Here is a 15402-nt window from a genome sequence, read left to right as displayed (position 1 = left end):
TTTTAACTGACATGGGCTAATTGAGCGCCTGTCAGTGAGTGAGATAGCAAGAGGAAAACTGCTGATGCACAACCAAGTTTCGAAATTGCACTTTGTGTATTCTACTATTCTAACTCTCAACAATAAATTGAGACCCTTAGTGAGTTCTTAAAAAATGTTTTTATTCAAAAAATTACAGAGGCCCAGACCTCGGTGTCCTCATATGTAGGTACGGCCCTGAAAGTAACTGTCCAGTGTTTCCAGATTTCTATGAAATATGACCTATAATTACATTATCAGTGAAATCGTTTTATTTCCCAAAAATTGTAATTAAGTATGTTAAAATGCAGCTTTTCTGTGTTGGAAATGGTGTGAGCGTACCCCAAAAACCGGTCATTAAAAATATGAATGCGAGTAGAGCGCTGATTGACCAGCTCATCTTCCTCAGGAGGATGACATCATCCTCCAATTTATGTTTTGGCCACAAATACCAGTATAGGATGAGTCAACAACATTATTTATGAGTTAACAGAATATTAACTTTTAAAAGTGAGATTTTCACTGGACAGTTACCTTAAAATTATCCCCTACAAATAGCAGTGTTGGGCATTTGGAAAACTATAGTCAATCAATCAACAATATAATAATCCTTGTAAAATAGCTTAAAGTCTGGGTAGGTTGGGTGGAAGGCAACACAATGGGTTTGTCTGCAAGAACACAAGTAGGTAGCCTTTTGACCTTTTAAAAATAGATTACCATGTGATCGGGAAATTAGATGGGTAGGGTACAGTGCGCAGCAGAGGGCTCTGACCGAGTATGGGTGTTCGATACCTGGGGTGATGCGAGAGTGCCCTGCCTGCCGCCTCCAGACCCAAAAGAGCGTTGACGACATTGTGTGGTGTACTGTCCCTTCGTGCCACCAGAGTGGCACTGTTTCTGTCATCCTCCGCTCTCTCGGACGGCAGCTCCACCCAGCTCAATCAGCTCGGGATCCGAGTCGGCCTGGGTGGGAACGGGCAGACCCCTTCCAGGATGTCCTCTGGCTGCCAGCAGGTTGTCCAAATGGATGGCCATTTCCACCAGTTGCGTGAAGGACAACATGGTGTCCCGGCAGGCTAGCTCCCGTTGGACGTCCTCCCGCAGATGGCACCGGAAATGGTCGATCAGGGCCCGCTCGTTCCACCCGGACCCTGCTGCAAGAGTCCGAAACTCCAAAGCGAAGTCCTGCGCGGTCCTCGTCCCCTGCCTCAGGTGAACCAGCCGCTCCCCGCCTCTCGACCTTCAGGCGAGTGATCAAAAACAGCCTGAAAGAGGCAAGCAAACTCCCCGTAGTTCTCCAACGCGGCTCCTCCTTCGTTCCAAACTGCGTTGGCCCACTCCAGGGCTTTCCCTGAGAGGCAGGAAACGAGGACGGACACCTTCTCCCGCTCCGATGGGGCCAGCCTGATGCTGGAGAAGTAGAGCTCCAGTTGAAGGAGGAATCCTTGGCAGAGTGCCGCCGTCCTGTCGAACTCCCGTGGTCGGGATATCTGGATCCTTCCGGGTGCTGGGGTCCCAAGCTGGCCAGCATTGTGGAATGCTCCTGGACCCGTTCCACGACTCCATGCATGCACTCCTCTCCCGCTGACTCCATAGCGGGTGGGTGATTCTGTGATGAGTGTGATTAGAAGGAGTCAGGCGCAGGAGGATAAATCACTGAATACAGAGTTTATTCCGTCGTACACAGTTGCACTGGATAGCGACAACAAAGTACAGGCACAGGGGAATAATCTACCCCGGCAATACAAAGTATGAGTAGCTCCACCGAGCTACACTCAACTCACATAAAACAATCACCCACAAGGACAAGGGGGCAGGTGTGTGTAATTGACAAGACAAGACAAATGGAATGATGATATATGGAGCGGCAGTGGCTAGTAAGCCGGTGACGACAAACGCCGAAGCCTGCCCGAACAAGGAGGGGAGGCAGCCTCGGCGGAAGTCGTGACACCCACATCACTGTGAACGTCTCAAAGAGCTCTAGCTTGGCTTTCTGAACTCGTTAGGAACTTGCCTTTCATCTCATATTAATATTGTCTGTCTATAACAAACAGTTAGTGTTTGTTTAAAACCTATTAATTAGTTTAGATGAATGGCTATAAATCGATCTTTGAATGGGCTACCGTGATGAAACACTATCTCCTGCTGCGCTACGATGTAATGATTGCAGGCATCTGCTTTGTCAGTGGCTGGGATGTAGGGTTCAGCCAGGAGTTGATGGACAGTCAGAAGAGCGAATGAAATGGTAGGAGGGCCATCCCAGCTTCAAGTGGTTTCAGATTTCACATCCTACGTCACACAGGCTCAGGAAATATACTCTGTGTCCATGGGAACCAGGGCTATCACTCAATGCATGCAAGCCATTTCGATCTACAGTGTCCACAGATTGATTTCAAAGCTAAAATGTTGGTCGGAACCGGTACAAGAATCACGCAGGTTCCCTAAACAGGTGACTTTACATCTAAGAAGTGCCTTCACAATTGCCTTACTTGTGATTTTACGCATAGGAATCACCTCTGGGTACCTTGTAGCAGTGCACATTATTGTTAACAAGAATTGATTACCCGACTTAGTTCGGGTTAATGGACCAACACAATCGATTATTACTTTCTCAAACGGCTCTCCCATGACCGGAATCGGGCAGAGAGGAGCCGGGGAAATTACCTGGTTAGGCTTCCCCACCACTTGGCACATACTACATGTACGGCAATAACGAGCCACATCCCGTTTCATTCCCGGCCAGAAGAAATGACGGAGGATTCGATCGTAGGTTTTAGTCACTCCCTAGATGACCAGACCAGGTAATATCATAAGCTAGGGACAACACCTTCATCTGAAACGTGGCAGGAACTACAATCTGGAAAACGGAACTCCAATAATTTTTTATGTCAGCACGGGGAGTCCATTTTCTCATCAAAAGACCCTTCTCAAGGAAATACGTCACACCTTTCCTTTTTGCCTCACTCAAAGGTAACATGGAGGAAAAACATTTGGCCAAGCCCACATCCTCTTTCTGGGCAGCTATCAGCTTCTCCCGAGTAACTGGCAACCTTAAACAGTCCACAGAGGAAGCCATTGTCTTGTCTTTATTACCATCATCATAATCAGAACTCATTGGGAACACAGGAGTAGAACACTGGATATTTTCCCCCTTCAACATAGGTGCAAGCACAGAGTCAGCTAAGTCTACCATGGTACCTAAGCGACTCGACTGCGCACACGTAATGGCACACGCTGGAAATGCTTCGGGAAACGTAGTGGCCAAAACATCAGCACTTGACTGAGCATCAGGCTTGTCTAGCACTTCTAACACAGGCACCATTTTTCCTCCTGCTAGATCCTTACCCATGATTAGAGCAACCCCATTTACGGGAAGCTCGGACTGTACACCGATTCTGAAACATCCACTCACTAGATCAGAAGTCAAATGGACAGTATGTAACGGAACAGGCACACAACCCATTTCGATCCCCCTTAATAATACACTAGAGCCACAATAAGACTCCTCTGACCAGGGCAGAACACTTGAGAGAATTACAGACTGAGCCGCACCAGTATCTCTCAATATCAAAACTGGCTTTTGTTCTCCAGAATCACCGGTCAGTGAAACAAAGCCTTTAAATATGAACGGGTCGTAGTTTGGATCGGGACGACTTAGTACAACCCCAGGACTCTCCTTTACAGAGCTCTTAGAGATTACCTTAATCAAACCCACACTTTATGGGGTGTAGGGATTGAAGGTGGTGACTTGCGTTTTAGAGACATACATCCCGAAATTACGTGTCCGACTTTATGACAGTAAAAACATGCGCGTTCCTCCTTTGGAGTCAGCCGGGTACTTCCTGAGGAACGGTGGGAAGTGTAGACAGGAGAGGATACAACCGGTCTGTTCTCACTACGGTGTGTGGGAAACACCATTTTATGTGTTAACACAAATTCATCTGCAAGCACCGCAGCTTCAGATAACTTTAACACTTTCTGTTCATTAATGTATACAACCAACCGCTCTGGGAGGCTGTTTTTAAATTCTCCCAATAACATTAATTCACGAAGACCTTCAAAGTCATTGATTTTACTCGCTGAGCACCATTTGTCAAAAAGAGATTCCTTCTCTCTAGCGAATTCGATAAAGGTTTTTATAGAGGATTTGGAGTGCTTTCTAAACTTGTATCTATAAGCCTCCGGCACAAGCTTATACCCACGGAGCACAGTAGCCTTAACAATGTCGTAATTAAGTGTATCAGCGAGAGAGAGAGAGTACCCATCACCTCCTGCGCTTTACCAGACAATTTACACTGAAGTAACAGACGCAACACATCCCTAGGCCAATTCAATGCCACTGCTATGCGTTCGAAGGCACAAAAGTAAGAGTCAACCTCAGACTCATGGAATTGTGGAACTAAAGCAATATGCCGGCTTATGTCAAAGGTAGAGGCAGATCCTGGGGTGGAAAACACACAAGTGGGAACGGCAGGGACAGCGGCCAGCCTCGCCGTCTCCGCCTCTAATTCCAATTTGCGCATATCGAAGTCCATCTGCCTTATCTTAATGTCCTTTTCTGCTTCCAACTCCAGTTGGCACATCTCCAACTTGATATGTAGCTCATCCTTTTGGATTTGTGCTCTCTCTTCTGCCTCCAGCTGCAAGTGTACAGCCGTAGGCATAGGAGAGAGAGGGTCAAATCGAGGCAAGGTGGCCGGGGCCTTATATTCGACCTCATCGTCGGGCCTATACGGGGTACCCGGAGCATCCACCCCCTCTCCCACTGCAGGCAGAGGCAAAACCAACACCTGCTGTTCAATCAGCGCCCCTAACAATGCCCTTACCTCCGCCTTAACAAAATCCCTTGGCACGGAGATATCTAAATGGTCTGCCAAAGTCTCTAAATCCACTCTCCTACAATTCTCAAAACCCTCCCACGTAAGGTTATCCAGAAAGAACTTCAGGTTAAAAGGTGGCCATTTTCTAAATCCACCACCTAAGTACAACATCCAACACAGAGCTAAACACTACACCCAACACAACAACCACACAATCCACATCTACTACCAAAGTGTGCGGGCACAAGCTGGATCAAATATCCCGGACGAGCCCCCATGTTACGTTCTCCCCTCGGGTGTAGTTCGTCAGAGGAGGAGAAGTAAATGCCCATGCCTGCGCACACAAGGTAAACTAGATGGATGGGGAAGAAATGTGGGGTGTAATGAACTGAAATAACCAGACAACAACCAGAACTCAATGTTAGCCCTCGGGGGACGTTTAGTAAGGTAATTAAGCAAAAATAAATATACAACACCCATTAAGAAACAGTAATAAAACAAAACCAATCAAACAAACCAAGGAAGGTAAGAGAAGGGAATGTTTGGGAACGGGGTCCAAGTAATGAAAATAAACAAAAAGGTCCCTCCTCTTCTACACACCTAATCCTTCCTAACACACTCTAAGCCCTAACACACTTTCCTACCTGTTACCAAAAATACAGGGGTGACACCCGCCCGGCTAACCTAGTGTGTAAAACAATGGGTTATCTACGTGTGAATGTACACCCATGGGCAGATCTACCTTTTCCCTTCTCCCGGACCTAGGTAGGGTGGAGTACATAATAATAATAATAATAATAATAATAATAATAATAATACCATTTAGCAGACACATTTATCCAAAGCGACTTACAGTCATGCGTGCAAAAATTTTTTGTGTATGGGTGGTCCCGGGGATCGAACCCACTACCTTAACGTTACAAGCGCCGTGCTCTACCAGCTGAGCTACAGAGGACCACGGAGGACAGGCTGGAACACAAACAAAGATAAATTAAAACAACCAATAACCAAATCCTCAAACAGTGTCCTCTCCCCTCTCTCTCTCGAGCTCACACGGCAAACAGGACGATAGTGAGAAAGAAAAACATGTCACACGTAACAAGGGGAGATCAGTGACAAAATCAATGGACAGATGAGACCAGGGACACTGAGGCACGGGAAGGGGAAGGAGTTTCCCTGTTGGAGCGTGCCGGGGAGATTTAGATTGGGCACATACAGAACAGGAGTTGACGTAGCGAGTGACGTCCTGCGGCAAAGGTGGGCCACCAGTACTTTCCAGAGATGGATTGAATAGTGCGGGTGATACCTGGATGTCCAGCGACGACAGCTGTGTGCGCCCAGGTCAGCAGCCAATCCCTTATCCCTGTGGGAACGTAGGTGCGCTCAGGAGGACAGGTAGCAGGTGCGGGTTCCCGCTCCAGGGCCTGGCGAATGTTCACATCTACATCCTAGAGCACGGGGGCTACGACTCGAGAGGGCGGAATTATGGCTGCACTCAGGACAGGAACCTCTCCCGAGTCGTAGAGACAGGACAAGGCATCGGTTTTGGTGTTCTTTGAACCTGGGCAAAATGTCAGAGAAAAATCTAATCTAGTGAAAAAAAAGGCCCACCTTGCTTGGCGCGGGTTCAGCCGTCTCGCTGTCCGTACTGTATGTACTCCAGGTTCCGATGGTCGGTGAGGATGACTGGTCGGTGAGGATGAGTGTCTCCACTCCTCTAATGCCAACTTCACCGCCAGGAGCTCCCGATCGCCGACATCGTAGTTCCTCTCTGCAGGAGACAGTTTCTTTGAGTAATATGCACATGGATACAATTTCTGAGGATTACCTTGTCTTTGGGACGGGACAGCCCCCACACCCACTTCTGAAGTGTCCACTGCCACCACGAAGGGCAGTGTAGGATCTGGGTGTTTGAGCAATGGGGCGGAGGTGAAATGTTCCTTCAGTAAGCGGAAGGCTTCGTTGGCTGCAGGACTCCACCCCAATTTACGGGAACCACCCTTGAGGAGAGAGGTGAGAGGAGAGGCGATAGAGCTAAAGTTCCTGATGAAACGGCAGTAGAAGTTGGCAAACCCCAAAAACCATTTTAACCCCTTTATGGTGGTTGGGACTGGCCATGACCTGACAGCATCTACCTTCTTACCGTCCATCATCACTTCTTGCGGGCCGATCTGGTAACCTAGAAAGGAGACAGCCTCCTGATGGAATTGGACATATAGCTGGTTAGCCAGGAAGCGTTACAGGACTACTCGGACGTGAGCAATGTGATCATCCAAGGTAGCTGAGTAGACCAGGATATCGTCGATATACACGACCACCTGGAGTCCGAGCATGTCCCAGAACACCTCGTTGACGAATGCCTGGAACACTGACGGAGCATTGGCTAATCCATAAGGCATCACCAAGTACTCGTACTGACCAGACACCGTGCTAAAAGCTGTTTTCCATTTATCCTCCTCCCGGATGCAGATAAGATTGTAGGCACTCTGAAGGTCCAATTTGGTAAAGAACCGGGCCCAGCGGAGCTGTTCGATCGCTACCGGCACCAACGGGAGAGGGTAATGGTATTTAGTGGACCACAGGACTCTCAAACGACGTGGAACCACAGGGGAAGGGAAAGCAGGTCCTCCGGCATTCGGGTGCCCAGTCCGTGATTGTCATCCTAGACCACGAAATGGTGGGGTTATGGCGTTGGAGCCATGAGAGGCCGAGGATGATCTTGTGTACGGGGGCACTGATGATGAGGAAGGGAAGGCTTTCTTGATGTATGGACTCCACGGTGAGGGTGAGTGGTGTTGTGATGTGTGTGATAGTCCTGGATCCCAATTGGTCGATTATCCAGCTCTTGAACCGGAAATGGAGAGGAGAGTGGGTATGAGGTGATGTTGAGGGAGGAAGCAAGGGCCTGGTCAATAATATTCTCTGCGGCACCGGAATCCACTAGATCTGTAGAAACAATACATGAGGGACAGCCAGCTAGTGAAATCGATACTAAAAAGGGTTTGGCAGAAAGTGATGATGGAATTCCCACGCCTAACCCAGGAGACGGATGATCACGGGGCCGTCCCTCTGCTCTCGTGGACCCCGGGTTGGGACGTAACGGACACTGTTGAATGTGGTGCCCCTCTTGACCGCAATAGGGACAGAGCCCCAGCTGTCTCCAACGGCGTCGCTCAGCCGCGGGAGGCATGTGGCCCCTATCTCCATGGGATAAGACTCTGACGGTCAACGTAGGAAGGAAAGAGACGATGGGGGTGCCGACGATCACGAAGAAGGTTATCCAGACGGATGGCCATCGCGATGAGTGCATCCAAGGAGAGGGTGTCTCCGCATGCCAACTCTGTCTCGACCTCTTCGCGCAGACCTCTACTGAATAGGGTGCGCAGCGCCGGCTCATTCCATCCACTGGATGCTGCCACTGTCTGGAAGGTGCCTCCGCAGTGGTCTGTCCATCCTGCCGTAGTTGGAGTAGGCGCTCACCCCCATCTCTGCCCTCCGGTGGATGATCAAAGAATCCTCTGAACAGAGCCATGAACCCCTCATAGGAACCCAGCTCCTCCTCTCCTCTCTCCCAGAAGGCCGTAGCCCAGTCCAACGCCCATCCGGTCAGCAGGGAAATAACCGTAGCAACCTTGGACCTCTCGGTGGTGGGGGCACCCATCTGATGAGCGAAATAGAGGGAGCACTGGAGTAGGAAGCCACGGCATTTGGATGGAGTCCCGTCGTATTTGTCCGGGAGGACTTCTGGATGGGCTGGGGTGCTGGCTCGCTGGGTCGACTTGTGGTAGAGAATCCTCCGCTCGTTGGAGGTGACGACCTCGGGTAATGTCGAGACGTTGAAGAACGTGAAGGACCTCATCCATAGCCGTTCCCAGTTGCGCCCGCTGGTATTGGTGTTGGCGAAGTAGGTGTCCCTGTTTGACGACCATCTGGGAGATGTCTTGATTCCCTGCTGCTTCCATTTGTTGAGGCAGTATTCTATAACAATGACGCTGGGAGTCAGGAAGCAGGTGCAGTTGGTGAGTTTAATAATAAATAACATAGAGCGATACAAAACAAGAGAAGCGTCTGGACATGAACACAGAACCAATACTGCCTGAAGAGTAACGCTAGGGAGTGCTAGATAAAGGTGGAGTTATCAGGGTAGTGATGAAGTCCCAGTGTGCCTAATGATGGGGCGCAGGTGTGCGTAATGAGGGTTGCCAGCTGTGCGTATTGATGGGTTGCCAGGACCGGTGGTTAGTACACCGGCGATGTCGAGCGCCAGAGCGGGAGTAGACGTGACAGCAACAAAGTTACTGAAGGAGAGCTTACATTAAAAAATGACATTAAGATGGTAAGAATAACGTTTGATAAACTGGCGATTATTTAGTTCATCAAATGTAATATATTTAAAATCAATTAAAGAAAATCAAATCTGTATTTGATTAAATAAAATGTAATCATGAAAACACATGGTCAGGCACTCTTGGTATAGTTCCTATTTATCAGATAGGTATACATTTGTGTAACTTGATGATAAATGCTAAGAATATTCTAAGGTTGAATATGATGTGCCACAAGGCTCTGTTTTGGGACCGTTACTGTTTTCATTATACAGCCTATGGTACCCCTCAGTGATATAATCTACAAACACTGTGAGTTAACTTAGTTAAACAGATGATGCAACGTTTTGCCTCTCCACTGCATAGGGTACCAGGTCGGCTAACTTTCTGCTTCTGAACTCAGAGAAAACTGGCCTATACAAAAACACATCACTTTTTTTACTCAGGCTTTCAGGTGAGGCATGTTGTAATAAAGTGAGTGGAAACTGGCCAGACAAACAGACACATCAATCAATCCCACACCTCGCTGCATCAAACAACCTTTTCTGACAGGCCTTGGCTCTTAATACCGCAACAGATAGACTCAAATTGGATTAAAACAAGATTGAGGCATTACACGGCAGTTTCCCTGAGGAGAATATATCCATAAATGATGGAGCAATTAGATCATGCAGATTGCATTTTCTCCCATTCATTGTTGAGATGTCTCTCGTTTGTTTTGTTCCACTGCCTGGGTCAAACAGAAGGGAATGTTTGTCAGGGGGGTTGTCTGAAGGGTCTTGGCAGGGAAACAACTGACGCTAACTCTGTGAAATTGCTGTAAATGATCATTTCATCAATTTAATTAACCCCACAGGTGAAGTGAATCTTGACATTTTCGTCTATGCTTGGCTTGAGCCTCTTGTAACAGCTTTAGTCTGACACAAGCAAATGATTGCAATGCATATATTAATCTGAAAGAGGAAAGTGATGACAAATACCACATTAAACGAGTCCTGAAAATATTAGATTAGACCTCAGCAAGTGCCTAAAGATGTCTATTGGTGATTGAAGCCAGACCAAACTGAGTAGAACATTCTACCATGTGCACCAAAGACACATATACTAATAACATCAAAATGCTCCCCCTTTACATCAAGATTGATCTATACCATAGCATGCAGGGCCTTAGACCGCTGCGCCACTCGGGAGGCCGATGGACATTTTGATATACTGTACATACTTGATGACATCCCCAGGAGTTCCTGTTTTGACAGGTTGTTTTTATGGCCGCTTAATTAAGTTACAGAGTGTGGGGATAATATTGAAGAGCTGTGTACAAAATGGAGGCGGTGCAGCTTGATTGCTTTGTGGAGGAGGGGGAGGCAGTTTGTCAGTGATGGGTGATCACCTCAAGGCCACCATTTATTCACCTCATTAAGATTTATAATGAGGGAAGGACCAAAGAGCGTCAGACCAATGTGTGGGAATACCAAGAAATGTTGTTCCCTGCTTGGGGTTATGTAAGCCCCTTTGGGGTTAATGTCTGTCAAACACAGCTATGAATACAAACACTGTGTCTCCGCCACATACTTCTCCATGGCCTCAGTCTCTGCCATGGAAAGGGGGTAAATGCGACTCTTCGGGGGGTGGTGTTCCCTCCAGTAGGTCAATGGCGCAGTCCCAGGGCCTGTGAGGAGGGAGACACGTAGCCTTTACTGAAGAGAAGACATCGGAGAGATCTGCGTACTCACGTGGAATGTTGTGGAACCCGTGCCACGACTCCAGGCATGCGCTCTTCTCCCGCTGACTCCATAGCGGGTGGGTGATTCTGTGATGAGTGTGATAGAAGGAGTCAGGCGCAGGAGGGTAATCATTGAATGCAGAGTTTATTCTGTCGTACACAAATAGCGCTGGATAGCGACAAACGAAACAGGCACAGGGGAAAATCTACCCTGACAATACAAGGTAACGGTAGCTCCACCAAGCTACACTACTCTCACAATTAAACAATCATCCACAAGGACAAGGGGGGCAGAGGGAACACTTATACACGGACTAATGAGGGGATAAGAACAAGGTGTGTGTGATTGACAAGACAAGACAAATGGAATGATGAATAATGAAGCGGCAGTGGCTAGTAAGCCGGTGACGAGGAACGCCGAAGCCTGCCCGAACAAGGAGGGGAGGCAGCCTCGGCGGAAGTCGTGACAGTGTCGTTGGGATCTGTTGTTCCAGGCGCACGGAAGGGTTTGGCACCCACGACAGCAGATATGATACACCATCTAAAGCCTAATTAATAACTTTACCATGCATTGGAAATGCCCCCTGGTCTTTGCGGTTGAATCTGTGCTTGAAATACACTACTCGACTGAGGGACCTTACAGATAGTTTCAAGGTTACAAATTTAAAGTTTTATTAGTCGTATGTACAGGATACACACGGTATACATCTTCCAACGAAATGCTTACTTGCATGTTCCTTATCGACAATGATAATTGTATGTCTGGGGTAAAATAAATAATCATGTTAACCCCTATTATTGCACACAGATTGAGTCCATGCAACTTATTATATGATTTGTTAAGCACAATTTGACTCCTGAACTTATTTAGGCTTGCCATAACAAAGGGGGTGAATACTTATATAACCAAGACATTTTGTTATTTTTTATTAATTTGCACATGCTGGCCCTTATTAATTAATTTGTAAAAATAATTGTTCTTTTCACTTTGACATTTCAATCCCACTTTGTAATGCAACAAAATGTGAAAAAATCCAAGGGGGTGAATACTTATGATATGCACTGTATGCCTGGAAACGCATGTACAGTGGGGAAAAAAAGTATTTAGTCAGCCACCAATTGTGCAAGTTCTCCCACTTAAAAAGATGAGAGAGGCCTGTAATTTTCATCATAGGTACACGTCAACTATGACAGACAAAATGAGAAAATAAAATCCAGAAAATCACATTGTAGGATTTTTTATGAATTTATTTGCAAATTATGGTGGAAAATAAGTATTTGGTCAATAACAAAAGTTTCTCAATACTTTGTTATATACCCTTTGTTGGCAATGACACAGGTCAAACGTTTTCTGTAAGTCTTCACAAGGTTTTCACACACTGTTGCTGGTATTTTGGCCCATTCCTCCATGCAGATCTCCTCTAGAGCAGTGATGTTTTGGGGCTGTCGCTGGGCAACACGGACTTTCAACTCCCTCCAAATATTTTCTATGGGGTTGAGATCTGGAGACTGGCTAGGCCACTCCAGGACCTTGAAATGCTTCTTACGAAGCCACTCCTTCATTGCCCGGGCGGTGTGTTTGGGATCATTGTCATGCTGAAAGACCCAGCCACGTTTCATCTTCAATGCCCTTGCTGATAGAAGGAGGTTTTCACTCAAAATCTCACGATACATGGCCCCATTCATTCTTTCCTTTACACGGATCAGTGGTCCTGGTCCCTTTGCAGAAAAAACAGCCCCAAAGCATGATGTTTCCACCCCCCATGCTTCACAGTAGGTATGGTGTTCTTTGGATGCAACTCAGCATTCTTTGTCCTCCAAACATGACGAAGTTGAGTTTTTACCAAAAAAGTTCTATTTTGGTTTCATCTGACCATATGACATTCTCCCAATCCTCTTCTGGATCATCCAAATGCACTCTAGCAAACTTCAGACGGGCCTGGACATGTACTGGCTTAAGCAGGGGGACACGTCTGGCACTGCAGGATTTGAGTCCCTGGCGGCGTAGTGTGTTACTGATGGTAGGCTTTGTTAACTTTGGTCCCAGCTCTCTGCAGGTCATTCACTAGGTCCCCCCGTGTGGTTCTGGGATTTTTGCTCACCGTTCTTGTGATCATTTTGACCCCACAGGGTGAGATCTTGCGTGGAGCCCCAGATCGAGGGAGATTATCAGTGGTCTTGTATGTCTTCCATTTCCTAATAATTGCTCCCACAGTTGATTTCTTCAAACCAAGCTGCTTACCTATTGCAGATTCAGTCTTCCCAGCCTGGTGCAGGTCTACAATTTTGTTTCTGGTGTCCTTTGACAGCTCTTTGGTCTTGGCCATAGTGGAGTTTGGAGTGTGACTGTTTGAGGTTGTGGACAGGTGTCTTTTATACTGATAACAAGTTCAAACAGGTGCCATTAATACAGGTCTGTGAGAGTCAGAAATCTTGCTTGTTTGTAGGTGACCAAATACTTATTTTCCACCATAATTTGCAAATAAATTCATAAAAAAATCATACAATGTGATTTCCTGGGAAAAAAATGCTCAATTTGTCTGTCATAGTTGACGTGTACCTATGATGAAAATTACAGGCCTCTCTCATCTTTTTAAGTGGGAGAACTTGCACAATTGGTGGCTGACTAAATACTTTTTTTCCCCACTGTACGTACACACACACACACACAGAGTAATGAGCAAAGTTATTGATATGTCCAAGCTTCTTCCCAAATTAGCCATTGGTAAACATACATCCTTTATCACTACCATAACAGAAACTCCAGAGGGATGATGCAGAGCAGAACAGTACTGCCCACAATGGCTATGGCCAATTCATAGCATCAGCAATCCAGGGTTTATATATATATATATATATATATATATATATATACACACACACACACACACATCACTTGTTGGAACATACTGTACCCAGATGATTTGATTGAGTAATTTGATCCCAGGTAAAGGTAGAGTCATGAACTTCAAAAGTATAAACAACTTTGATGCATGTTGTTTTTCTCTGCTCAGGATTTGTTTACAAAGGTGATGTTTTGGCTCACTATGACTGAAGGCTTGCTGTGCAGACATAACACACATCTCATCTTTGTCTTTTGATCCAAAAGGTTTTCACCAATATGTCTACAGTACATTGCACCTGTGAAAATATCTATTTCAAGAGTAATTTGAGAATGTCAAATCACTGTCAGTTTTGCCTTGGTATTCCTCTCATTCAAATTGTTTTAAAAAATGATGCCACCAATGATAATATATTCTGCGTGGTGAGTTAAATGATAGAATGAAAATGTCCTTGATTTTGATGTTGACCCATATGTCTTTACAATCAGTAATGGGGGTGGGGAGTTATGCTTGTTGTGTAGCTGTCGTTAGCAATGGAACATATTTCCTCCTGAAGGTCAGTAAAGATTACCATCATCATCATCATCATCATCATCATCATCATCATCAGCAGCAGCAGCAACAGCATAAGAGCAGCTATATTGAGCATAGCCTTAGGGCTGCACTCACTCAGAAGCTTTTCTTTGTTTCCAGAAAAAAATACAGTACAAGCACATACACAATCATGACTGAAGCAAAAAACCTCCAATATCCCTCTTCTTTGATTTTTCACTTGGAATGACCCTCCCCCTCAGTCCCCCCAAACAAACAAGTGTTATATGGCCTAACTGTTGACAAATAATTGAGGCTATGGATTGTACCTGTAATATTACTGCTTAACTTCGTAACTCCTTCCTCCCCTCAAGGCATACAATATCGACAAGCTGACCTCTGTGTGCATGTCACGGACAGGGCTCCACAACCCACCTGGCAGCACTCTAAAGAAATGATTGGACAAAGCAACAAGTTTTTCGACGGGGCCAATATTTCTCTTAGTATGCTGGTATTCATAATTCTACAATACAATGGACAAATACATACACACTAGCACTATAAATAGTATGCCAAATTCATGACATTAATAATATACATTTACATTTTGATATTGTCGTTTTTAGTTATGTTATGAATGAATGGCATAACATTAATAAAAAAGAAATATCGAAAGGTAAATGTTTATTTTATCATGAATTTGGCATACTAGTTATAGTACGTACACCCATGTGCACACCACAAACACATACAGTACACACTAAAGGCTGTGGCAAGGGGGCTGCTGCTAGAAGGCCAATATGTGACTGTGTGTGGCTCTATCTATTGGCCAAATAGGGAAGCACCTAATTGCCACGACACACCTGGTTCAGCTTGTTATATCTCAGCCAGGTGGCAAGGAGTCAACTTTGGCTGTGTTTAGGCAGGCAGCCTGATATATCTGAGATTTTTTCACTAATAGGTCTTTATTTAATTTTTACTTTACCCCCTTTTTCTGATATCCAATGTTACTTACAAGCCAGAATGTTGAATAAAATTACATTTAAACTTTACCGGTTGTCTGTGCAGTTTGTCCTTCTGCTGCTTGAAATTTTAAACAAAATATCCACAGGACAGTATTGTTTACGTGAGTTTTTAGAGAG

Source organism: Coregonus clupeaformis, chromosome 21, assembly GCF_020615455.1.
Source record: "Coregonus clupeaformis isolate EN_2021a chromosome 21, ASM2061545v1, whole genome shotgun sequence".
Lineage (NCBI taxonomy): Eukaryota > Metazoa > Chordata > Actinopteri > Salmoniformes > Salmonidae > Coregonus > Coregonus clupeaformis.
Note: the sequence above shows the minus strand (reverse complement) of the source record.